General features: G+C 35.4%; 1 non-coding gene across 1 annotated transcript; it reads right to left on the bottom strand.

The window, feature by feature from the left end:
• Positions 1 to 23243: 23243 nt before the first annotated feature.
• LOC145560875 (small nucleolar RNA R71) lies at positions 23244 to 23350 on the bottom strand. The gene has a single exon (XR_014093471.1). It is a non-coding gene; the product is annotated as a small nucleolar RNA R71 (small nucleolar RNA).
• Positions 23351 to 25827: the final 2477 nt, after the last annotated feature.

Below are 25827 nucleotides of genomic sequence, written 5' to 3' on the forward strand. Positions count from 1 at the left end.
GACTGTATGAACAAGCATGTAATGTCTTTACTTGGTTGTGGCCTACACCAATGCGAGGCACAATTTCTCAAGTGGTGTATAGCGGTATTTCATACTTGAGCATAGTTTTACTTAGATAGTAGATGATGTTCTCTTTTCCTTCTACTTCTGGTGCGAGCATAGCCCCCATTGCCTCATTGGTGAATGTTAAGTACAACGTAAGAGGGATCCCTGGGAGTGCTGGTGCTAATTCAGGAGGGTTAGCAAGATAAGCTTTGATCTTCTCAAAGGATTTTTGACACTCATCATCTCATATTACTGGCAAATTCTTTTTAAGCTTCTTAAATATTGGTTCACATATTATTGTTAATTTAGATATGAACCTAACTATGTATTGCAACCGGCCAATGAATCCCTGAATTTGCTTTTCGGTTTTGGGCGATGGCATTGACATGATTGTTTTCCTAAGGTGACTCCAAAAGCACACTTGAATGGGTTCAACCTCATGTTATATTTTCTTAACATTTCAAAGAATTTTCTTTGAGCTACCAAATTCCCTAGTCGATCCTTTGATTTCACAATCATGTCATCTACATAGATTTCGAATTCTTTGTGCATTTTGTCATGGAGTAAAGCGCTGCTGCTCGTTGGTAAGTGGCACTTGCGTTTTTCAACCCGAATGGCATTACCATGTAACAGTAAGTGCCCCAAGATGTTATGAACGTTGTCTTCTCCATATCTTCTTTTACCATGAGAATCTGATTATACCTTGTGTATCCATCCATAAATGAGAGAAGTGTGTGGTTTGTTGTATTATCTCCTAGAATATCAATGTGTGGTAAAGGGAGGTCGTCCTTTGGACTTGCCTTATTTAGATATCGATAGTCGACACACATTTGTACTCTTCTATCCGTCTTTGGAACTAAAACTACATTTACGACCAATTTGGGGTTTTTGGATACCCTAATAAAACCTGCTGTTATTTGTTTTTGTAATTCTTCTTTTATTTTAAGAGCTACGTCGGGTTTCACTCGACGTAATTTTTTTTTACAAGTTTTATTCCTGGAATTAGTGGAATTGTGTGTTGAGCTATTTCTCTATCTATGCCCGGCATATCTTCATATGACCAAGCAAATACATAGATGAATTCTTTTTAATAGATTCATAAATTCGGTTCTTTCATCTTTATTAAGTGTTAGTCCAATTTTAACTTCTCTTTTAATGGTTGGATCTTTTTAGATGTCAACCATTTCTGTATCCTCAATTACCGATGTTTTTTTTTTCAAGTGTTTCATTGCTTCAATTATTTCTTTGTACTTTCATTGTTAGTTAAGCAATGCTCATCATCTTGAGTTAAAGAATAACACGAGGAGTATGCAAAAGAAGACATGTTATTGAATTTGGAAACCATTACATAAAATAATGTGATGTCCGTTAGGAATTGATTATTAACTACTCTAGGCGAAGGTGCTAAAATAGAAGAACTAGAAGAGGGTGCTACGACTAAGGACTTAGAAGACTCGATAGAGGAAGACTCTGACTTAGACGATTCTTCGAACATTGGTCCTTGTCTGGTTGTTATGGAAATTTTTCTTCCGCATTGAGTAGTCACCTTCACGGTCTTTTGCCATCCTTGAACTAGTCCCTCTGCTAGATCACTACTACAAAAATGCTCAAAGAGACCCAAAATAAGAGACCCGTTAACTATATATTGGGTCCCTCTTAAAAGAGAGACCCATTATCTTGAATAACAGGTCTCTCCAAATATCAAAAAGACCCGTCATCTAAGATAACCGGTCTCAAGGTACAAAAAGAGACCCGTCCTTTTGAATAACATCTCTCTCGATTTTTTTTATTTTAAATTTTAGTTGAGAGAGAGACCTGTCAATTTAAAGGACGGGTCTCCTAAAATTCCCAAAACCTTGCGCTTGTAAGTTGAAAACCCTAACCCTTGAATTAAAATTCTTCACCCACTCATTTTTCTCACGCTGCTTGGCCTCCCATATCATCACTCTCACCTATCATCTCTCTCTCCCTCTTCCTTTAATCTCTTTTCCTTCTTAACCCTTAAATTTCCTTTAATCTCTCAGTCCTTTAATTTCCTTCATGTTTTTCTCAATTTTGAGAAGTGATCTTCACTTATTCACTACGTCATGTTCAATTTAAAGATTTATTGTCAAGGTGAGTTTGTTTTTTTCCCTATTTTTAAGTGTTGATTTTTAATTTTTCGTACTCTTTAGTGAAAACCGATTTTCTTATAATTGTTTATAATTCATTTAGTGTTCTTGTTAATGTTTTTTCAACTTATTATCGGCAAAAAAAAAAAAAAATTATGAGATTTTTATATGATGTTTTCACGATTTCATTTAGAGGATTTTTTCAATCGGTTTTTTGTATTTATTCCCTTTTACATTTATGTGTTTTTACATTTTTCCCCCTTAGATCTTTTATAGTGTTAGATCTAGTCTAATTTATTATTCGTTCACCCTTTTTTTTTTTTTTATAATATTGTTCGTTTTATTCTTCTTTGATGGTAGTCATCTCTTAGATATTGATGTATTTTTATAATTTTATTTTTATTTTTATTTTCATTTTCAATATTGTATTTTAGTTTTTTTTTTCGTTTTAAAAATTTATCTTTTTAGTTTTTCCTTCCAATTCATTCTTTAGCTCGTTTTTGAATTTGGTTTAAATTATTTTTGTAAATTTTGATTTTTATTTTTCTTACTATGTTTAATAGTCATCTAACAAATTTATAGTTTAAATCTTGTATTTCATTAGTCACGATTCAATTTTTAGATCTTTGTTTTTTTTTTCATGTTCCGCATATTTTAAATTTTTCCTTTCTTTTAAAAAAAATTTGGTTTGTATTTTTCTTACTATGTTTAATAGTCATTTAACAAATTTTTAGTTTAGATCTCGTATTTCATTAGTCACGATTCAGTTTTTAGATCTTTGTTTTTTGTTTTTCATATTCCGCATATTTTAATTTTTTCCTTTTTTTTTTTACTTTTTTTTTTTTTACTGTTCGTATTTTTCTTGTCTTTGATTTTGTACTCTTTAATTATGTTTGTATAGTGTTTCTAATTTATTTTTCTAGAGACTAATTTTTGTTTGGTTTTATTTGTGTATATATTTGTGGTTATAGGTAAAGATTTCTACAAGTTTGGAGTGAAGAAAGTTGTAATTAAAGATCTTTGAAACCGGAAGTTATCATTTAAAGAGTTTTTTATTTTTGTTTTATTTTTGTGTATTGGATTTTCAATTATATTTGTATTATGTTTGTAATTTTTGAGGTATATGACATTCAAGAATTATTTTTGTACTTTTAATGTAAATAAAAAAGAAAAGTTATATTTACCAGAGAGCCTGCCAAACCAAAAGTCTTTGTAGTAGTGAAGTTTTAAATTGCATATATAAACGAATTTTTCAAAATTCAAATATGAACCTGCAAAACCACACCAAGTAAAAGGTAAAAGTAGTTTAATTTTTTTAAAAAAAAAACTTAAAGAACAAAGAGAACAGTTATCTGACATAATAGGTCTGTTTTGATACCACTAAACATACCCCTTATTTCAAATAACATGTCTCTTATTCTTCTAAAATATTTATTTCATGACTTACATAACAGACCCGTTATCACTTACAATGGGTCTCTTCCTCCTAAAAAACAGACTCCCCCTAATGAACGAGTCTTTTTTATCAAACAGACCCCTGAGATAGAGAGCCGTTGGGAGGCGGTCTCTCAGACATATTTCAACGGGTCTCTTAGCCCATTTTGTAGTAGTGGATTGATAAGTTTGGAAGGATCAAAGTTATCACTCTGTAATACTGTTTGAATGAGCAAAGAGTTGTCTTCGATATGTGTTGTTTCATTCTTTTAATACCCAAAGAGAAGTCTCGTGACATTAATGTCAAAGCATGGGGGTGCTTTTTCCTTATGGATGGGAGTTTGGAAATCATCTAGAAAGTTGCAATCCAGAAATATTTCGAACCCGGGTTATCTTATCCCACTTTTTATAAAGGGTTTAGGAAATTCTTGGCATGGATAATCCTCTCCCTCTTTTATAAATTGTCCATTTAGAGTAAGAGGATAATGATCCAATGGGATTTCTTTGTTTTGGGTACGAGTGTTCCTACGCGCATTTGCTTTTTCCCGGGCTCGCTTAAGATCTTCCGGAGTCGATTTAAAATCAAGTCCAAAAGTATCTAATTTGGGGAGGCTAGGTAGTCCTATTTTTTTTGCTATCCCTTTCTTCTTTCCGAGGGTCATTCTAGGAAATTGTCCTTGTTTCTCAAGGATAGCATTTATTGTCATGTTAGAGTGGAGGTCGTAGTGAAGAGGCGTCCTTCATCCTCTTCAATTAAGGAGACCTCTTCGTTAAAATCCCACAAGTCTTCGTCATCTTCATCATGCTCCACGTTTATGATGGGATTCTTGAGAGCGTTGATTCTGATTGGTGAAGCATCAATTGTGACAGGAATTCCTCCAACTATAGCCTTCACTTGCTGATGAAGGGATAAAGGGACAACCTTTAGGTCGTGAAGCCATGAGCGTCCCAATAATAGTTTGAAAGATGCTTTAATATCTACCACTTGTAAAGTAGTAGCACGTTCTATGACTCAAGCTGTTACATTCATGGTGATAGTCCCAAGAGCTTGGCGGCGAGTGTTGTCATAGGCTATTATTCCCTGTGTAGATGGAGACAAGTCTTCATCTTATATCCCTAACATTCTTGCAGTTCGGAGTGGACAGACATTAATTGCTAATCCACTATCTACAAGGGTCATTAGGACTTTCATTCTCTTACTGATTACTATGAGATTTAATGCTTTGTTATGTTTATCACCCTCTGGAGGTAAGTCTTTGTCAGAAAAGGTGATCAAATTAATATGACTAGGAAGATCAGTCATGAGAAAGTTAACCAACCCCTCATGAGTGGTTTGAGAATCTATTCCTATCTTGTCCAAAGCATTCATTACTGCCAACCTATGTTGATGGGATATAGCTAAGAGTTTCCATAAATTCATGCTAACTTTTGTCTTCTTTAATTGCTTGATAACATCGCTGTCTTCTATGATAGGTATGGGAACTTGCTGAGTAGTGGGGATTGGTTCTTGCGCAGTAATGGGAGGTTGCATTCTCCCGGATCTTGTGAGGACATATATGGGTGAATCTTTTTCATCCCAAATGTCGTCTAATGGATATATTGTGGAGAGTGGGGTCATTTCCATATCCTTAAGGTGGACATAATCGTCACTGTCTTAAACTCCATTAATGGTAACATCTTTCTCTTGTGGAATTTTGACAATCTTTTTATCATAAATCAATTTCTGAATTAAATCCTTTAATTTAAAATAGTGTTCTATTGTATGTCCCCCTGATTGGTGATATGGACAGTAGAACCTACCTGTCCTCTTTAGTGATTCAAATGGTCTCGGTTCGAGAGGTTTAATCTTGCCACTCTCGGAGAGCATTTTGAACATATTCGTATAAGTGGTCCCAATAGGAGTGTACGGATGTAGGGAATATTTTAAGCATTACCTCTAACATTAACCCCAATGTGATCATACACTAAAGTACAATGGCATCCAAAGGGAAAGAAGATAGAGCAAAAGAGTCGCCAACAAGTTTTAGGAACTTGTAAACCGTTCACGAGGTGAGGGTTACACCCCTTAACGATCCATGAGATCGTCAACTCCAATAGGTCTGGAACCATGACTGGTAGTTCGGGGATAAAGGTACAAATCTAACCTAAAAGTTATTGAACCTGCCCTAATAATAGGCCTCTACTTTTTTCTGATCGTATTCATGTGCGCTTTCTGACTAACATGCAATCAATAGATTTAATCCTAAAACTGTTTAATCTATGTTGGTTGAATATTAAGGCACAAATAAATCTATTATTGGCGATCACTTGAATTATAATTAAATTAACTCTAACAAGATTATTAATTATCACATTAAGCATGATTAGAAGTACCAATTCCCTTTAAACATGCATAAAAGGCGTGATTAAGCAATAAATATAAATATAAATCAACATAATAATAATCATGATCATAAAAATAATTATAATAATAATCATAATTAAAATAATAATCATAGAAATAAACATGTTCATGTCAAAGCATAATAGTAGAAAGATCCTAAACATGATACTAAAAAGATTAATAACAAACCCTAGCATGTCACTAAACATCAAAGATCAAATAGATAGCCTTAACATGATACTAACAAGAATATTAAGAAAAGAATAGGAAGCATCATAGAAATCATAATAAGCATATTTGATATTAAAACCTTTTCCCTAAACATAATACTAGGAACTTATTGTTGTCATTCAAAACATCAAGCATCCTAACATGATACTAGGAATCATAATAACAACATAAGCATGATTTCTATATCATAATATCAATGAAATCAATTAAAGCACAAACTTGGATACCTCGTATATCTATCTAATAACAAAATACACGCATTAGTAACTTCAAGGAAAATATAAAATCAACAATTAAATGAAATAATTTAAATCGAGATTTGGGACTTAACCCTCAGAAATTAAAACCTTTCACGTCTAGGGCAAGGGCAACTTTGAACTTGGCTAGGTGTTTCTAAATCTTGTGAATGCGGAATTTTGTATGCAAAAGGCTAGTTTAGAAAAGATAGAGAGAGAGAGAGAGAGAGAGAGAGAGTTTCAAGCACTAACAGTGGAGTTGCTAAAAACTGTAGGGAATATTTCAAGCAATACCCCTAGCTTGAATCCCACTGTGATCATACACTAAAGTACGGTGGCATCAAAAGGGAAAGAAGATAAAGCAAAAGAGTCGCCAACAAGTTTTAAGAACTTGTAAACCGTTCACGAGGTGAAAGTTACATCCCTCAACGATCCATGAGATTGTCAACTCCAATAGGTCTTGAACCATGACTGGTAGTTCGGGGATGAAGGTACAAATCCAACCTAAAAGAGATTAAACCTGCCCTAATAATAGGCCTCTACTTTATTCAGATCGTATTCATGTGCGCTTTCTGACTAACATGCAATCAATAGGTTTAACTCTAAACCTGTTTAATCTATGTTGGTTAAATATTAATGCATAAATAAATCTATTATTGGCGATCACTTAAATTATAATCAAATTAACCCTAACAAGATTATTAATTATCTCATTAAGTGTGATTACAATTACCAATTCCCTTTAAACATTCATAAAAGGCGTGATCAGGAAATAAATATAAATATAAATGAACATAATAATAATCATGATCATAACCATAATTATAATAATAATAATCATAATTAAAATAATAATCTTAGAAATAAACATGTTCATGTTAAAGCATAATAATAGCAAGATCTTAGGCATGATACTAACAAGATTAATAACAAACCCTAGCATGTGACTAAACATCAAAGATCAAATATATAGCCCTAACATGATACTAACATGAATATTAGGAAAAGAATAGGAAGCATCATAGAAATCATAATAAGCATATTTGATATTATAACCTTTTCCCTAAACATAATACTAGGAACTTATTGTTATCATTCAAAACATCAAGCATTCTAACATAATACTAGGAATCATAATAACAACGTAAGCATGATTTCTATATCATAATATCAATAAATTCAATTAAAGCACTTACTTGGATGCCTCGTATCTCTTTCTAACAACAAAATAAACGCGTTAGTAACTTCAAGGAAAATATAAAATCAACAATTAAATTAAATAATTGAAATATAGATTTGGGACCAAACCCTAATAAATTAAAACCTTTCACGTCTAGGGTGAGAGAAACTTCGAACTTAGCTAGGTGTCTCTAAATCTTGTGAATGCGGAATTTTGTATGCAAAAGCCTAGTTTAGAAAAGAATGAGAGAGTAATCAAGAGTTTCTTGATGAGAGTAGGTGATTGAAAACGGAGATTTTAGGAGGCTATTTATAGAGAAAATCAGCCGAACGGATACAGAAACAAATAAGAGTTTCGAAGAGAAAAAAACAGGTTAGCGCTTGACGTTGGATATTAGCGCCAGGCGCTAATCCTGTCGTTAGGCGCTAATAGCCGTTTTCAAGCGTTTTCTTAATTTTGAAAAAATTTAGCCGTATAGAAGGGCAAAATCGTATTTTCCTTAAAACACTTCTTTTATTCTGATTAAAACTCCAAAAAGTCAACCAAAGACAATTTATCAATGCAAATTAATTTAGGAATGAAAAGAACCTTCTAGAAGAATCTAGAAGACTAAAGTCAATTCTAATTGCATTAGGAATGATATATCAATATTAGGCACTCCTCTAGATCATTGGGCCGCACATTAAGGTCAAACCGGGCCCAGTTTAGTAATTTGGTCATAACTTCCTCATTATTCATCTGAATTGGCTTATAATATATCGTTGGAAAGCTCTTTTCATGCCCCATAAACCTACACTATTATTGGACCCTTGCCATGGACCAAACCAAAATGGATTGGCTGTTTTCTTAAAATAGGTTTTCAAAAACAGAGAGAAAGAAAAGAATTAAAAACTAAACCGCAACACTAGAATTTCCACACTTTCACTCCATTCGATTATGATTCGACGTGAAAGGTAATCATCATTGGGTTTGGTTTTTCGGAGACACAAATGGGTGTCTAGAACGGCCTATGGCTCCGTTTGGGTGTTTCCACTACTTGAGGAGAGAATGGTTTCTTCATAGTTGGTGTTACCTCTTTGTTGACATGTTTATTTTGTTCCTATTCTGTGCGTACAAGAATTCTTCTACACATGCCTACGAATTTCTCTACCAAATATACGAGGAGCAATATATCTTCTTTAGTGGGCGGTTGTTGCATTGGAGACGGTTCACTCATGGCGTCGAAGAATACTTCTTCTTATTCTTCTTCAAGGGCATGAGTTAATTCGACTGGTTTGATTAAAGATGAAGGATCACCACGATTTTCCTCGTCAGAGATGGCCAAGAAATCAGAAAGTGGTGCACTGTTGATGCTTGGCTTCTTTCTTGAAGGAGGCACTGGGAGTTTATTATTCTTGATCAAGTCCTAGATAGATTCCTTTAGCTTCCAGAAATTCTTAGTAAGATGGCCCCTACCATGATGGTATTTGTAGTGTGCATTGGGATTCCAATTAGGTGTTCTCTTTTCGACTAGTGGATCCCAAAATGGTTTAATAGGAGTTTAAAGACCTTTTACATGAAGACGGTCAAATGGGGTGTCATAACTCATACCAATAGGAGTAAAGTTTCTCCTAAATGGTATCTTTTGTCCTTGATTGTTCATAGCAAGGACTTCATTCAGAGTAAAGGTTCTAACATTATTTGAGTTGGTAGTTTTGGAAGAAAAAGGATTCTCGTTCTTCTTTCCTTTCCAACCACTGTTGGAGTAGGTGTTAGAAGCTTTTTGCTTTGCAAGGTCGTCTTCAATACTAATCCCAATGTCATAGATGGCCTTAAAAGTATTCAAGTTGCTTTGTAACTTGAGATGTTTAGAATATTTTTCCTGAAGATTCTTTATGAACAATTAAACAGATTCCTTTTTAGTGGGTACCTCAATCATCTTTGCAGAGGTTTCCCTTCACTTATTAAAGAAAGAAGTAAAACCTTCATTCTCTTTTTGTTTAAGTATCTCATCAAGTTCCCTATGATCAATTTCAAATTGAATATTACACTTATATCTATCAATAAAAGCATTTACAATGGCATCCCAAGTAGAGGGTTTTTCTTTGTCAAGGGAAAAGAACCATTGTTGACAAACAGTTTTAAGTGACAAAGAAAACAGTGTAGTAAAAATTTTCTTATCTATCCCCTTAATGTTAATTATTTTCTCGAACGCTCTTAAGTGGAAGTAAGGATTATCTGATGCCTTGAACTTAGGGATATCAATGGAATTGAACTTTTGTGGAAGAAGTTCCTTGTCCGCTTAGAACCCTTGTGAGCTAATACCTTGGAATATGTAGTCATTGGATATTTTGCTAAAGCTTTCTTGCATGAGCTCCATTTTTTGTTGCCTCACAGGTCATTGACATGAAGAGCTATGATGAGTGTCATTTATTACACCCTTAGGCTAGATTTTCTCCATAGTTTTGTGCTCATTTTTAGTGTTTCATGTCGAATTTTTAGGGAATAATGCTTGATTTGCGTGTTTGTGTGTTAGTTTATAGAAATGCGTGCTCTAAATGGTTTTCTTTCTATTTTATGCATTTCTCGGTAATTTCTCTAGCTTCTTTGTTTCTTTGACTTGTTTTGTAGGTGTGTCGAGTTTCCCGGAATTTAATTGTCAAGAAGGAAACTCGAGCGCATTTAAGAAGTTTGATGGAGCGAAGTTCGGGAATCCAAACATGCAACTCAAGCTAGCTCCGCAAGCATAAGAACCTTGGAAGCAACGCTTTAGCTTGGGATGTTCAAGCGCTTTGAGGTTAAAGTTGTTGCCTTTCTCATGATTATCACTTTGAGTGCACTGATGATAGTGACGCTCGGGAGCGCGGAGTTTGATCGAGCAAGCGAAGGAGCCAAGTCCTCGTGCACCACACTAAGAAGTTTGATGGAGCCTAGTCCTCGTACATGATATATAAATGGAACGTGAATTCCCAGAGGGTTATGGCCATATGTAGAACACATATGGGTTTCAGAAAAAAAGGGAATAACTCAATCACGAAGTAAAACCGAGCAAGCAATACTACAAAACTAGTAGAAACAATAAGGTAGATTTCTGGCTCGGTAGTGGAAGAATTTGGCCTGAGAAAATAGCGTCGGCGCTAAATGGTGGCCCTATCGCCACACGACAAGACTTTTGCCAAGCGACAACGCCATCGTTTGGCGCTGACGCTGTTTTCTCAGCGCTAATTTTTACATGCCTCGACAGCTTTATGTTCTTGATTTTTCTAGTTTTATTATTTGTACTATTTCGACTTTAGTTGTGAAAGATATTTCCCTAGATTCATACATGTAAAAATCCTTTGTTTTTTTACTCATTACGGATGGTCTTTTCAATGAGAACCTTTTTATGCTTATGCCAATAATAATTAGGCACATGATATACTTAGATCTTTTCTAGCCTCATCCAGTCATTCTAAATCATTGCCAAAATAAATTGTAGGAATTAAAATAGAAATCCTCCCAAGTGGAATCGCCAAAAAACTGTGGGGTATATTTCAAGCCATCCAACACTTGAGCCCCACTTTGATCATACACTTAAGCATGGTGGCGTCCATAGGGAAGGAAGCTAGAATAAAAGAGTAGCCAATAAGTTTTAGGAACTTGTAAACCATTCACAGGGTGAAGGTTATACCCCTTAACGATCCAAGAGATCGTTAACTCCAATACGTTTAGAATCATGACATGAAGTTTGGGGATGAAGGAACAAATACAATCTAAAAGAGAAAGAACCTGCCCTAATAATAGGCCTTTACTTTATTCTTCTTGTATTCATGTGCGCTTTCTAACTAATATGAAATTAATAGGTTTATCCTAATCCTGTTTAATCTATGTTGGTTGCATATTAATGCACAAATAAAACTATTATTGGCGATCACTTAAATTATAATCATATTAACCTAAGCAAGACTATTAATTATCTTATTAAGATGATTCCAAGTACAAATTCCCTTTAAACATGCATAAAAGGCGTGATCAAGCAATAACAATAAAAAAATCAAGAAACATAATAATTATAATCATAATCGAAATAATGATTAAAATAATCATGTTAAAGCATAATATTAATAGCAAGATCCTAGACATGAAACTAACAAGATTAATAACAAACTCTAGCATGTCGCTAACCATTAAAGATCAAAGCTTTAATCCTAACATTATACTAACATGATATTAGGAAACAAATAGGAAGCATCACAATAATTATACTTGATATTAGAAATTTTAGTTATTACCCAAAACATGATACTAGGAAACGAAACATCCTAACATGATACTACGAATCAAAATAATATTATAAGCATGATTTCTATATCAAAAGATCAATAAAAAAATTAAAGTACTTAATTCGATGCCTCGTACCTCTTTCTCATAATAAATTACACACGTTAGTTACATTAAGGAAAATAATAAACAAACAATTAAATTAAATAATTGAAATAGAGATTTGGGACCAAACCCTCAGAAATATCAAACCTTTCAAGTCTAGGGCGAAGGCAACTTTGAACTTGGCTAAGAGTGTCTAGAATTAATGAGTGAAGAATTTTGTAAAAGGGAAGGTTTGGAAAAAGAATAGAGCGAGAAAGCTTCTAGCTTTTAGAGAGAGAGAGAGAGAGAGATTGTAGATGTGGGTGATTTGAAAACAGAAAAATACAACCCCTATTTTTAGACAAAGTAGCAGGGTTTAAAGAAAATCATATTCGGAATAAAATACCTCTTGTCGCCAATGACAGGAGTCAGCGCCAGACAACAGGCTTGTCGCCGTCATCGCTAGGCAACGACTCTGTCATCTCGCGCTGGTTCAAAAGTACAACGCGCTTTTACACGCGTAATTACCTTTTAAACCGGTTACAGGTAATTATGTGTCAAAGCATATTTAAAATCAGATTTAATATATTTTATTCAAAACATCTTTTAAAAATATAATTATCAATCACAACCTTATTAGAATTAAAGAGAACCTTCTAGATATTTCTAGAAGATTAAAGTAAATCCTAATTACTTTAGGAATAATAATTAATTGGCCCTCCTCTAGATCATTGAGCCACATCTAATATCATTGGGCCTAATTTAATTTAATCCATAATTTTCTCATACTTCATCGGAATTGGGCTTGTAATATATCATTGGGAAGCTCTTTTCGAATCTAATCCAACTATACTATTATTAGACCCTTATCATGGACCAAACCAAATTGGACCAGCTACTTTTTATAAGAAAAGAAATATTTTCGAAAAAAGAAAGAAAAATATTTTAACAAAAACTCCCTCATCATTAGACTTTTCACACTTTCACTTTATTCGGTAATCAAATGATGCGAATGGTATTCACATTTGAGTGTCTACAATTATGTTTGTCATGAAAAATAATATGGAAGTTGGAATTACTTGGGAATAATTAAGAAGAATAAAAGGCAAGAAAATATGATGATCAAATATTAAAAATATGTAGAAATAAAATTAAGGAAAATAAGAGAGTTTGGGAGATAATTAAACATACAATTTACCAAAATAATTTCCCCCAAAATAATACTAGTGGGCCGAAATCTTGAGCTTTCCATAGCTCGGATTTTTGGATTCCGTTTATAGTATTTAGGAAGATTTTTACTCGGGTTTATGGAATAAAATAATTGTGTAAATAATATAGAATAATTAATTAAATACCAATTATTCACCAATAATTAGGTAAGAAAATCAGATTTTCTATTCATAGAAAATCCGAAATTAAAGGCTAAATAAATGGGAATTTTCAGTCCTTTAATATAATTAATACAATTTAATTTTGCTATAATTAAAATATATGAAATATATAAATAATCCTATTTTTAAAATAAGATAAATGGATGATAAATCTTATCCAAAATAATAATTAGTTTTCAAAATACTTTTGGCTCCAAAATTCAAATATTATTTTGACTCCAAATAATTAATTTAATTAAAAACCATTTTTATAAAATAATTTCTAAGTAATTAATTAGAAAATACGGGGCGTTATAGGATGTGCCTAGCACCAGGTACTCGTAGCAAACACTACTAGGCTCGACCTAACTAGTGCTACGTGGGGTGGTGGAGGCACATGCACTAAGCCGCATAGTCCGGGGTTGCTAGACGACCTTGGCTTGCATATAGTACACAAGTAGTGCATGAGCCACTTGAGTGCGGTTGGCTTCGTGTTTGCTTATTTTGCCGTTTTATTTATTTTTTAATTTAATTTGGTTTTAATTTTTTTAATAAATGTTGGAGGCTATGCCTCGGTTTTTTAGTAGCATTTGCAGAATTTAATTTTGGCAAATAATTGGGTTTACCGGCTTAATTAATTGGATAAATTAAGATGGATGCAGAATTTAGTAGGAGGTTCAATAATAAATGCGTTAAATTACAAAATCAATTAAACAACTTTGACTAGTTTTAATTAGGCATGTTAATTGGATTAACGACCTAAATTAGTTACTAGTTTACGCGCTATGTATTGTTACTTGTTTTATCGATGTAAAATGCATGGTCTATTCACAAATAGTGAACGGATGAATGGAATATATATTCTCTCACATGTTTTATAAAATGGCAACTAGTTGGGCCCAATTAGGATAGAAAATACGGACTGCGACACGTGATGCATTTTTGTAAATCTAAACACAGTCTGCGAACTGTTTTGTATTTTTGTACCTTAATGTTTAGATATGTCCTAATCATATATACTAGTATTTGCATAATTATGGTCATGTCTTGAAGACAGAGGTTCTTGAAAGACGAATCCATGAAGTTGCAAAAGCCATCCCATGAAGACTTGAAGATTTAAGGGGTCATGCTAGTTGCCAAATGCATCTTTATTCATGTTTTTGATATATATTTATGAGTATTTATATATGAATTATATATTAGATGCATGTTTAGGATTTCGAATTTTGTGATGATTAATGAAGTTCACTTAAATTAACGAACATAGAAACCCTAGGTCTCTAAATATTGAGTGAAATTGTCATTCCAAAAAAACACTTATCGACCTATTAAGAGTAGTGATGGGATACACCAAAGCGAGGCATCACTACTACTCCCTAGGATTCATAAGGAATGCCAGGTATTCAAGTTTGTTTTGATGGAGTTCTAACATGTCATGGCAAAGTGGATAAGTTGTTCAGAGAGCATGAAATGCGACGATTTATCCAACCAAGAGTGGCCTGGAACCATTAGCAAAGTGTTTCATACCTTAGGAGATTGAGTGTTAAGATAAGCAAAAGCATGCTTAACCACTCTTTGTTTCTTTGGATGTTGGAATCAACTTATTCTCACCATAATGGGGATGATTTGAATGTGTGAATAAGACGGTTAATAAGTTTTATGAAAATGCATTATCTAAATCTTATTTAAGTATTATGAATGGTTTTTCATTTCAAAATTCTTTCAAATTTTAAAATAATGTGTTCAACTATCGAAAACAATCTAATGTGCTCGAAACTTCCCGAGAAGTTACCATTTATCTTTAATTTAGTAAACTTCAAGGAATGGGAGGAAGAACTTTGTATGACCCTCCGTAATTGCTACCTAGAGCATATCTTAGATACACCCATCCCGAGTTTTTACTCAAAAGGGGTTATGAGTGATGAAGCTCATGCAGAGTGGAGTTATGATTTCAAGAGAGTCTCTCGAATCATGGCAAACTCTATGTCGGAATAGTAGAAAAAGAAATTCTCCAACTACCTTCCGGATGTAATCCTCAAGGCTCTAGATCCGGATGTAATCCTCAAGGCTCTAGAAGATGTGGTCAATCTAAAGGTCATAAAAAGCGTTAGGGGCAACTATGATGGCCTTGTTAAGGAAGTGACTAGGTCACTGTCTAACATGAGGATCAAGCCATCGCAAGATGGGTGTCTCAGCAAAGAGAGGCAAGAAGTATGGGCTGGGGTCTATAGTGCAAGACTTAGGCCTGAGATGCCACTTAAAGCTCATGTGCTCAAGATGACAAGGTTATTTAACCACTTAGAGCTGATTCATAGACCGGTGGAGAATGAGCAGGCGGCTCATATGCTTTTAAGCTCACTCCAGTCGGGGTATGTTGTAATTAAGATGCGACTTACCATCAATCAGGACAAATTTGTTTGGAAGGCAGCCAAATTTGCTCTTAGGCCCAAGAGGAAGGAGTTCAAGAACAAGGAAAAGATGCGCTGCTTCTATTGTAGTAAGCAACGTCACTATAAGAGAGAATGTAGCAAGTATCTGGAAGATGAGGCAAGAGGAAAAGGAGCCTCAATCTCAGGTATCATCTTTACACTTGAATTTAAGCAATTTATAAGGTATTAGATACTACAAAGATGAGGGACGCTTTTAAAGTGGACATGAGTACACAAGTGGAAGATGAAGATAATCTATCCAAAGAAAGCTTGTAATCTCATGTTTTTGTCTAGATTTAAAACTTGGTTAGTTTTATCTACCATACTTTGATCTCTTGACGTTAGACGTCATTTTGAATTTGATCACAAGACTTTGTTTTACGTCTTCTTTATATTTTTGGAATGACACATTTTTATGTTTGGACAAATTGTTTATAATGATACCAAAAACAGCTAAGACCATGGAGTCAAATCAGACTTACCTGTGGCATTGTCGTCTTGGCCACATTATCATCAAACGCATCAAGAAACTTCTACAGGATGTTGTTCTGGACTCTTTTAATTTAGAATCATTAGAGAATTGCAAAGGATGCTTATTAGGAAAGACGATTAAGAAACCATTCTCTAATCTGGGAGAAAGAGTAGGATATTATTAGGTCTAATACACACCGATGTATGTGGACCAATGAGCTCCTCCACAAGAAATGGACATCGATATTTTATCACCTTCATAGACGACTAAAGTAGATATGGCTATGTCTACCACATGTCGCATAAATCTGAATCGTTTGAAAAGTTCAAAGAATTACAAAGTGAAGTTGAAAGTCAGCTTGGCAAGAAAATCAAAGCCCTTCAATTGAATTGAGATGGTGAATACTTGAACCAAGAGTTCGATCACCATCTAAAAGAAAAGGGTATACTTTCATAATTGACACCTCCAGGAACTTCACAATGGAACGGAGCGAACCTTGTTAGACATGGTACGATCAATAGTGGGTCTTAGTGATCTTCCTATCTCTTTCTAGGGACACGCACTTTTAACTGGGGCACTAACTCTTAACCGTGCTCCATTAAAAGCTGTGGAAAATACATCATACGAGTTATGGACGAAGAAACCTCCTAGGTTGTTTTTTCTATTGATATGGGGATGCGAAGCATATGTCAAGAAATTTATTTCTGACAAACTTTATCCCAAATCTTACAAGGTTTACTTTATGGACTACCCAGAAGAAACAAAAGGGTATTACTTCTACAACAAATCGGAGAACAAAGTGTTTGTTGCTCACGATGGTGTCTTTTTGCAGAAGGAGCACCTTTCCAATATGATAAGGGTAGGAAAATCAAAATCGACGAAGTTCGTGAGGATGAGAAACAAAATCAGAATAATAGTCAAAGTGCTCAATCAACATATGTTGACGTAGGTAAAAATTATCAAAATGTGCAAGGTCAAATCGACAATACAAATGCTCAAACCATTACCCTACGTAGGTCTTAGAGGCCGAGATCTCAACCTAATAAATATCTTGGTTTAGTATTAATAGAGAATTAGGACATCCTGATCATGGATGGAGATGAACCGGCAACCTACAAGCAAGCGATGGAAAGCATTGACTCTTCTAAATGGCAAGAAGCCATGAGATTTGAAATGGATTCCATGTCTGAAAATCAAGTCTGGGACTTGGTTGACTTACCCAAAGGTTACACACCTATCAGATGTAAATGGATTTTGTAGTTGAAAACCGACAAAAATGGAAATGTATTAATTTACAAAGCTAGATTGGTAGTAAAAGGTTACAAACAAGTTCATGGTGTTGATTATGATGAAACCTTTTCTCCAGTCGTAATGCTTAAATCTGTTCGGATCCTCCTAGCGATTGCAGTATATTACAACTATGAAATATGGCAGATGGACGTTAAAAGCGCTTTCCTCATTGGTATTTTGGAAGAGATCGTGGATCTGACACAGATTGAAGGTTTTTTTTGCCAAAACAATGTTGGGAAAGTTTTTAAGCTTAAGAAGTCCATTTATGGGCTAAAGCAAGCTAAGATGAGTTGTAATCTGCGATTCGATGAAGCCAATAGTAAGTTTCATTTTATCAAGAATCCAGATGAATCTTGTGTTTATAAGAAGGTCAATGGGAGTTACATTGCTTTCCTTGTCTTATATGTCGATGACATGTTGCTCATTAGAAACAACATTCCGTTGTTAGAGTCTGTAAAGGGCTGGCTCAGAAAGTGTTTCTCAATGAAAAACTTGGGAGAGGCTCGGTACATACTAGGGATAAATATCTATAGGGATAGATTGAAAAGGATGATTGGATTGAGTTAAAATACGTATATTGATAAGGTACTTGCTCGATTTAGCTTGGAGGAGGCTAAGATAGGTCACCTGCCAATTTCACATGCTATAACCCTATGCAAGAAGCAGTGTCCACAAACACCTAATGAGTGGCTAAGATAAATCAGATTCCATATACTTCACTTATTGGATCGATCATGTATGCCATGATAAGTACTAGGCCAGATGTATCATATGCCTTGAGTGCTACGAGTTGTTACCAATTTAACCAGGAGAGGCCCATTGGACATCGGCCAAGAATATCCTAAAGTACACTACTAGAATTCGGTCAAATTGCGACCGTTTTTGCTATCTTCTTGCGACCATCAGAGGCGGTCGCAAAAACCTTAATTTTTCGTAGTGGTACCTGAAAAGGAACAAAGATAAGTTCCTGGTGTATGGTGGTTAAGAGGAATTAGTTGTTGAAGGTTATACTGACGCGAGCTTCTAGACCAACAGAGACAATTTCAAATCGCAATCTGGATATATGTTATATCTAAATGGAGGAGTGTTTAGTTGGAAATGTCCCAAGTAGAGCACAATTGCAGATTCTATTACTGAAGCCAAATACTTAGCAGCTGCTGAAGCAGCTAAGGAGGCTGTTTGGATTCATAAGTTTGTTGGTGAACTTGATGTTTTACCCTCAATCAAGGGTCCAATAGCCCTCTATTGTGATAAAAATGGAGCTATTGCTAAGGATAGAGAGCTAAAGGAACATCAGAAGGTCAAACATGTGAAGCGGCGGTTTCACATGATTTGATAAAGGAAATCAGAAGGTGAAATAATCAGAATTTGCAAAGTTGGAACGGATGACAATGTAGTCAATCCACTTACTAAACCTTTGCCTCAAGTGAAGCAAAAGAAGCACGTTAAAGAAATGGAAATCAGGAATGTGGGAGACTGGCTCTGATTTCCTTATTTAGTGTTTTAGTTAATTTTTCAGCATTTTATGTAAGACACTAAGAAAAACCATTCAAGTATTGGAGTAATATAATTGTGGTTAGGATTAAATAATGACTCCATTCGATTATGTGAATATTCAAAATAGGGTATTAAAACCAGTCTTGGTAAGGACATACTTATTAAGTAAACATTGAATATTATAATAAAAAATTATCCCTTATTGAGGTTATTTAAATGATGGACGATAAAAGACAAATTTGAGATTAGTGTGTAGTTTGATTTATAGCACCGTTTCTTGTTCTACAAGGACAGATTGTCATAAATCATTTGCATAGGTATTGGTTTAGAATAGGGATGGCAATGGCTCGGGTTTGGGTCTGGTCCACTAAGACTCAGACCCAGACCTAAATTTTTTGAGGTGGATCCAAATCCGACCCAAACCCACCGGGTCTTAAAAAATCAGATCCATCGAGTCTAGCGGGTCTCGAGTCGAAAACGGGTCAAACTATAATTTTTCATAATCTTGTATAGATATTGTAAATTTATAACTATACTACTACTTGATATAATAAAAGATGCACATTAAAAAATTGTTCATATTTTAAACACAAATGATTTGTTAATTAAAAAAAAAAAGGCATGGCATGAAAAAAAAAAAAAACACTTAAAAACTAAGATTCTTGGTTGCTTGTTATTTTGGTGACGTATTTTCCCTAAAATCTATCTTCTCAACCTCTAATTACGTAATATATTACTAATCTAATATATTTAATTAAGTGGTTTATTTTAACAATCATATGTCTAATATGCATTTTTTATAAAAAAAAATTAAAAAAAATTAAAATTAAAATGGGTCGGGTCTGGGTCCAAAAAGTGTAGACCCAGACCAAGACTGACCCATTAAACTTAGACCCAGACCCGACCCTGATCCATCGGATCTAAAATTTAATGACCCATACCCTAAAATATGGGTCTAGTCCAACTAGGTCTAGGTCGGGTCTAGGACCCATTGTCATCCCTAGTTTAGAACCATACTAGATCGACGTATGAGAATACTCTAAGAGATTAAAAATCCTCATAAGTATACTTCTCATTATGGCTATCGGAACCTATTTCCTCGACTATGAGTATTGTGAGTTCTCTTGTTTGAGTACTAGTCCCCTACTCCCCTTTTATGTTGTCAAACGTTTGCCGTAATAAGGGATTTTAACAGCAACACTCGAGCGGCTAAGTCCTCTCAGTAAGATAAGCTACATTGCGTGACTGGGAATGCCCCCCTAATAAAATAGGGAAGATGTCTTTGTTTATTATAAAACCTCTCGAAGAGCAAGACAGGAAAATGTATGGCCGTGCTCGAATGGATTTTAGAAATCATCTGTTTATTTACAATCGAACTCGGGATCGTGAAACACTTCTGGACATAATAAAGGATGACGAATAAATCTTACCTTATAGTTCATTAAGAGACGTTAAGTGACATAGGAAAAAGGCTATACACTAAATGCGCACTTGTCCGGAAGGACAAGTGGGAGATTGAAAGGAATGGTGTCCTTCGAACAAGAGTATATTCCTATAGATGGTTCGGAATTATTAGAAAGATAATTATTCAGTGAGGTCAAGTGATCGAAATGCCTGGGTGGAGGCCACTTCTGGTATGTAATATTTATGTAAAAATTAATATTAAAGCTTAATCTTGATTGAACCCTTCGGGTCACACCCAAGAAATTAGAGAACCAAAGTGATGAATAAATTTGGAAGGAATTAATATTTAGACGTCGAAAATTCGAGCTTAGGGCATCGAAACCGAGCGTCGGAAGTTGAGTCGAAAATAATACAAAAGACGAGTGATAACTTGTTATTTAATATGATTTTAGAGTGATTTTGAACCTTGTTTTACTTGATATATTGGCATTTTGGTTCACTTCTACTTTATTTTCGTTCAACCTTTGTGTATCCCTTGCTTCACGCGTGGTTAGTGTTTTTGTTGAGTTTTTAGGTTCATAGACGACCATTTGAAGCATATGGATGATAAACCAAGGTTAGAAGCCGAGAAAATGGAGCAAAACCGAAGAAAAGTGAAGACAAGGGTCTTAGAGAGTCTGCACGGACGTGCAAAGTATGGCACGTCCGTGCAGGAGTGCCTCAGCACGACCAGAAGCTTATACCTTCTGCTTTCATTACCTGCACGTCCGTGCAGAGTTCAGCATGTCCGTGCACGAGATTCAGCACGTTCGTGCCTAATCATGCACGTCCGTGTAGTTTGCCCATCCCAAATCAGTTTCAAGATTAATTGTGCATAACAAGGCCTACACGTCCGTGACACATTTGGCACGTCCGTGCAGGATCCCTTAGCCGAAACAGTAGCAAACTACTTCCCATCTTCAGGCTCTACACGTCCGTGCAGTTTTGGCTACACGTCCGTGCCAACCTCAGCACGTCCGTGCTCACCTATAGCCGTGCCCGACTCTTGTTTTCTCCGTCTTTTTTATTTGGGGGTCTTTATAAATAACCCCTTGAGCTCATTTTTACGGAATCCATGTTTTTAGTGCTTCCTCTTAGTTTGTAATTGTAGAAACACAAATATTCTCAAATCATTAGTTTGATATATTATAATTAATAGCTTGGAAATTTAATTCTCAATCATTGTAGAAGACAAGTTCCACCATTGTTATTCAAGTCTAAGCTTCTAGTAACTTTTTCTCACTCTTATCTTCCGTTTTAATTACTTTGATTGTTAATTACCTTACTTAATTCTTGTATGCTTAGATTGTTATTTAGCATAATCTTTAGTTAATTATTGTTCATGAGTTACTTGAAATCCTTAATTGCTTTAATCTCCATGGATTGTGAGTAGTCTAATTTTCTAGGGTTTGGGTAAAACCCTTAATGTAGTCACTAATTACTTGTTGCATGTGTAAATTTGGTAATTGTTGGGTGTTAATTAGTTGAGCTTAAGTGGTTTAATTTCTTAGTTCTTGTATACGGCCATTGCTAGAACTATTATCTAAGCTTTCTCAACGAAGGATTAAGATATGAACTTGAGTTAACTCCCTAATGCTTAATTGACTTGAAATGCCATGAGAATAAGAATTTCCAGTCAAGGGAATATTTTTGTCATTGTGATTATGCTTTAATACTTGTTTTATGCTTTGTAACCACGAGAGTTGGTTGTATTCGCGTTTCAAGTAATCCCTCTAGCTTAAGAAAGTAGTTGGGTGCTTTAGATTACTTCCCCTATATTATCCCCATAATTTATCATTGTTAGCTACATGCTATTTGTGATTTATGACAAAATTGAGTGGTATATCCCGAGCCCTAGAACTCTCTAATTATTGTTAATAACCCCTTAGTAATAGTTGATTGAACTAGTACATGTTACATAAAAACCTAACCAATTTCGACTTCATTTAGCTTATTTATACGGTACTATCTCGGTGGTTGATACAACGCCTCTCTTGGGTTCGACCCTTTCTTACCCTTGCTATTAACTAGTGAGATGAAGATAGGACTTTATCTTTGGTAGGATCAACGATGGCCTATCAAATTTTGGCGCCGTTGCCGGGGAGGAAAAGTCACATTGAATGTATTATTGTTGAATGAGTCTAAGTGTGTGTATTTGTATCATAATATTTCTTATTTATTTTTGTATATTTGTGTTTTTAACTTGTGATTGTCATTGATAATGTTTTTCTTAGCTTTGTTTGACCTTGCATGACATGGAAGAGTAAGCAATCACCGCTAATTCCCGTTGATCCAGAGCAAAATATGACTTTGAGAAACGTGAGGAGGCTTTTGCAAGGTACACCCGATTTCTCTATTGTATATTCAGATTCCAATCTGGAAGAACTCTTTGCAACCAATGAAGAAGATAACATAGGTGATAACGATCCTCCTCCACCATTGCTACGAGATGATTACCACCCCAATGCATTCACACTTCGGAGTGGCATACGTCTCCCTACTACGAATGCAAATAATTTTGAGCTATCACCTCAACTCATCCGTATGATACAAAGTGATCAATTTGGTGCAAGTTCTCATGAGTGTCTTTTTGCTCATTTGGACAACTTCTTCGAATTGTGCACAACCATCAAGCAAAAAAACATTACAGAAGAGTTCATCCATATGCACATGTTTCAATTCTCCCTCCGTGACAAAGCAAAGCATTGGTTGAGAACGGTAAAATAGGGATCATTGACCACATGGGATGAAGTCACTAGAGCTTTCCTTGGAAAGTATTGTCCACCAAAAAATACAGCCGAACTAAGAAGAAAAATCACCAATTTCAACCAAGAGATTGATGAAACGTTATGTGAAGCTTGGGAGCGTTTCAAGGACTACACTAGAAAATGCCCACACCATGGTTTCACATCATGGATCATTGTTCAAAGATTTTATGATGGTCTTACTCCTACTTCCAGGGCCAACCTTGATAACGGGGCCGGTGGTAGCCTTAAAAAGCTATCGGTGGATGATGCATACAAGATGATTGAAGAAGTGGCAAAGCACTACGCATACGGAGGTGATAGAAAGCAACCTCAAGCAAAGAAGGGCGGAATCCATGATCATAGTGCAATAGACCTTATTGCATCAAAGTTTGACATGCTAGCCCACAAGCTAGATCAAGCCACCCTTACATCTCCAAGCTTTTCCTCACAACAAGTCATGTATTGTGAGAATTGTGGAGGAAATGATCACTTGTCCTCCTATTGCAACTTTACTAACCAAGAGCAAGCTGCGGCTATTGGGCAAAGAAATGATCAATAATCTCAACCCTACAATCAAGGTTTGAAACCCCAACAAAACACGGGTTAGAAGCAACAAAACCAAGGCCCCCCTCAAAACCAATACAACCAATCCCATCCATAAAACCAACAAGCTCCTTACCGTTACCCTAACCAAAGGGACCAAAACCAACAAAGGCAACAATATAACGAACCCGCTCCTCCACCTCCTCAAAAATCTATCCTTGAAGCCGCACTTGAGACTTTCATTACACAACAAGGAAGAAGCAATGAGGATATGCAAGCGAACATCCAACAACTTCAAGCACACAACAAGATAATTGAGAATCAATTGGCTCAAATTGCGTAACAAGTTTGAAGTTCATCCTCCAATCCTAGTGGTCACTTCCCAAGCTCAACGGATGAACCCAAAGGAGAAAGCTAAGGCCATTACTTTGAGATCGGGGACAGGTTTTGAAGGGCCGGTTATGAGTGAAGAGGAGCCACGGAAGAGATATGAGGGAGTTGTGGTGAGAAATGAGGGTGAGTTTGAAAATGAGATAGTTGATTTTGTGAGAAAGGAGCCACAAAAGAAAAATGAGGGAGATGAGGAAAAGGTAGAAAATCCCCCCATGAAAGTTTACAAGCCTCCCATTCCATTCCCTTATAGGATTGTTGAAAAGAAATTGAATGAAAAGTTTTCAAATTTTCTTAAAGTCATGAGAGGACTTCAAGTGAATATCCCCTTTCTTATTTCTATGTCACAAATTCCTACAGATGCGAAATTTTTGAAGGATCTTCTATCCAACAAGAGTAGGCTTGAGGAGAGTGCAACCATCTCCCTTCTGAAGGAGGTGAGCACTATCATTCAAAATAAGCTTCCTCAAAAGCTTGATGACCCCGGTAGCTATGCAATACCTGTGAAAATTTGAGACTTGGAAGCTATGGATACTTTATGTGATCTTGGGGTAAGTCTGAGCTTGATGCCCTATTCTATAGCAAAGAGTATTAAAGTTGGAGACTTGAAGCCAACAAGAATGTCACTACAATTGCCCGACTGCACGGTTAGGCTACCTTTGGGAATTCTTGAAGATGTACCGATTCAAGTCGGGAGAATATTTGTGCCATATGACTTCGTAGTAATGGAAATGGAAGAAGACACTAGAGTACTTCTCATCTTGGGGAGACCATTTTTTAACACCGCGGGTGTTGTTATTGATATGAAAGAAGGAAGGTTAACATTGAATATGGGAGATGAGAAAATCTCATTCTCATTCTCCCAAACATTGAAAAAGCTATCGTTCGATCAAGTTCATGGAGTTGATACATTGAAAAGGAACTTAGAGGAGTTCCAAGAGAATTTGATTGAAGGAGATCCCTTACAAGCTATCCTACCAGGAGGCTTAGTAGAGGAAGGTGAAGAAACAAGGGGGTATGATCTTTTTCTCAAACAATCTTTAGTCCATAATGAAATGAAAGTGGAAGTGCTTAATGTGGAGGTAAAAAAGGAGAGGACTACGTCTCCTCATAAGGTTGAACTTAATCCCCTTCCCCTCTCCTTAAATATGTCAATGCCAAGCTCGATGATGTCTCTCTTGATAAATTCCTAGTTTTTCTAAAGGAATATAGAGATGTGATTGGGTACAAAATTGATGACATTAACGGGATAAGTCCCACAATTTGCATGCATAATATATTACTTGATGATGATCATGCTTCTTCAATTGAGCATCAAAGAAGGCTCAATCCTTACATGAAAGAAGTTGTGAAAAAGGAAGTTTTAAAACTTCTTGAAGCGGGCACAATCTACCCTATCTCCGATAGTAAGTGGGTTAGTCCGGTTCAAGTTGTGCCTAAAAAAGGACGTATGACTATCATTAAGAATGATAAGGGTGAGAACATTTCTACAAGGTCGGTCACCGGGTGGAGGATGTGCATTGATTATAGAAAATGGAATAAATCCACCCGGAAAGACCACTTTCCTCTCCCCTTTATTGATCAAATATTGGAAAGACTAACATCACATAGTCATTATTGCTTCTTGGATGGATATTCGGGATTCTTCCAAATCCCAATCTAACTCGAGGACCAAGAAAAGAGTACATTCACATGTCCTTTTG

Source organism: Chenopodium album, chromosome 9 (genome assembly GCF_948465745.1).
Source record: "Chenopodium album chromosome 9, dcCheAlbu1.1, whole genome shotgun sequence".
In the NCBI taxonomy this organism is placed as follows: Eukaryota; Viridiplantae; Streptophyta; class Magnoliopsida; order Caryophyllales; family Amaranthaceae; genus Chenopodium; species Chenopodium album.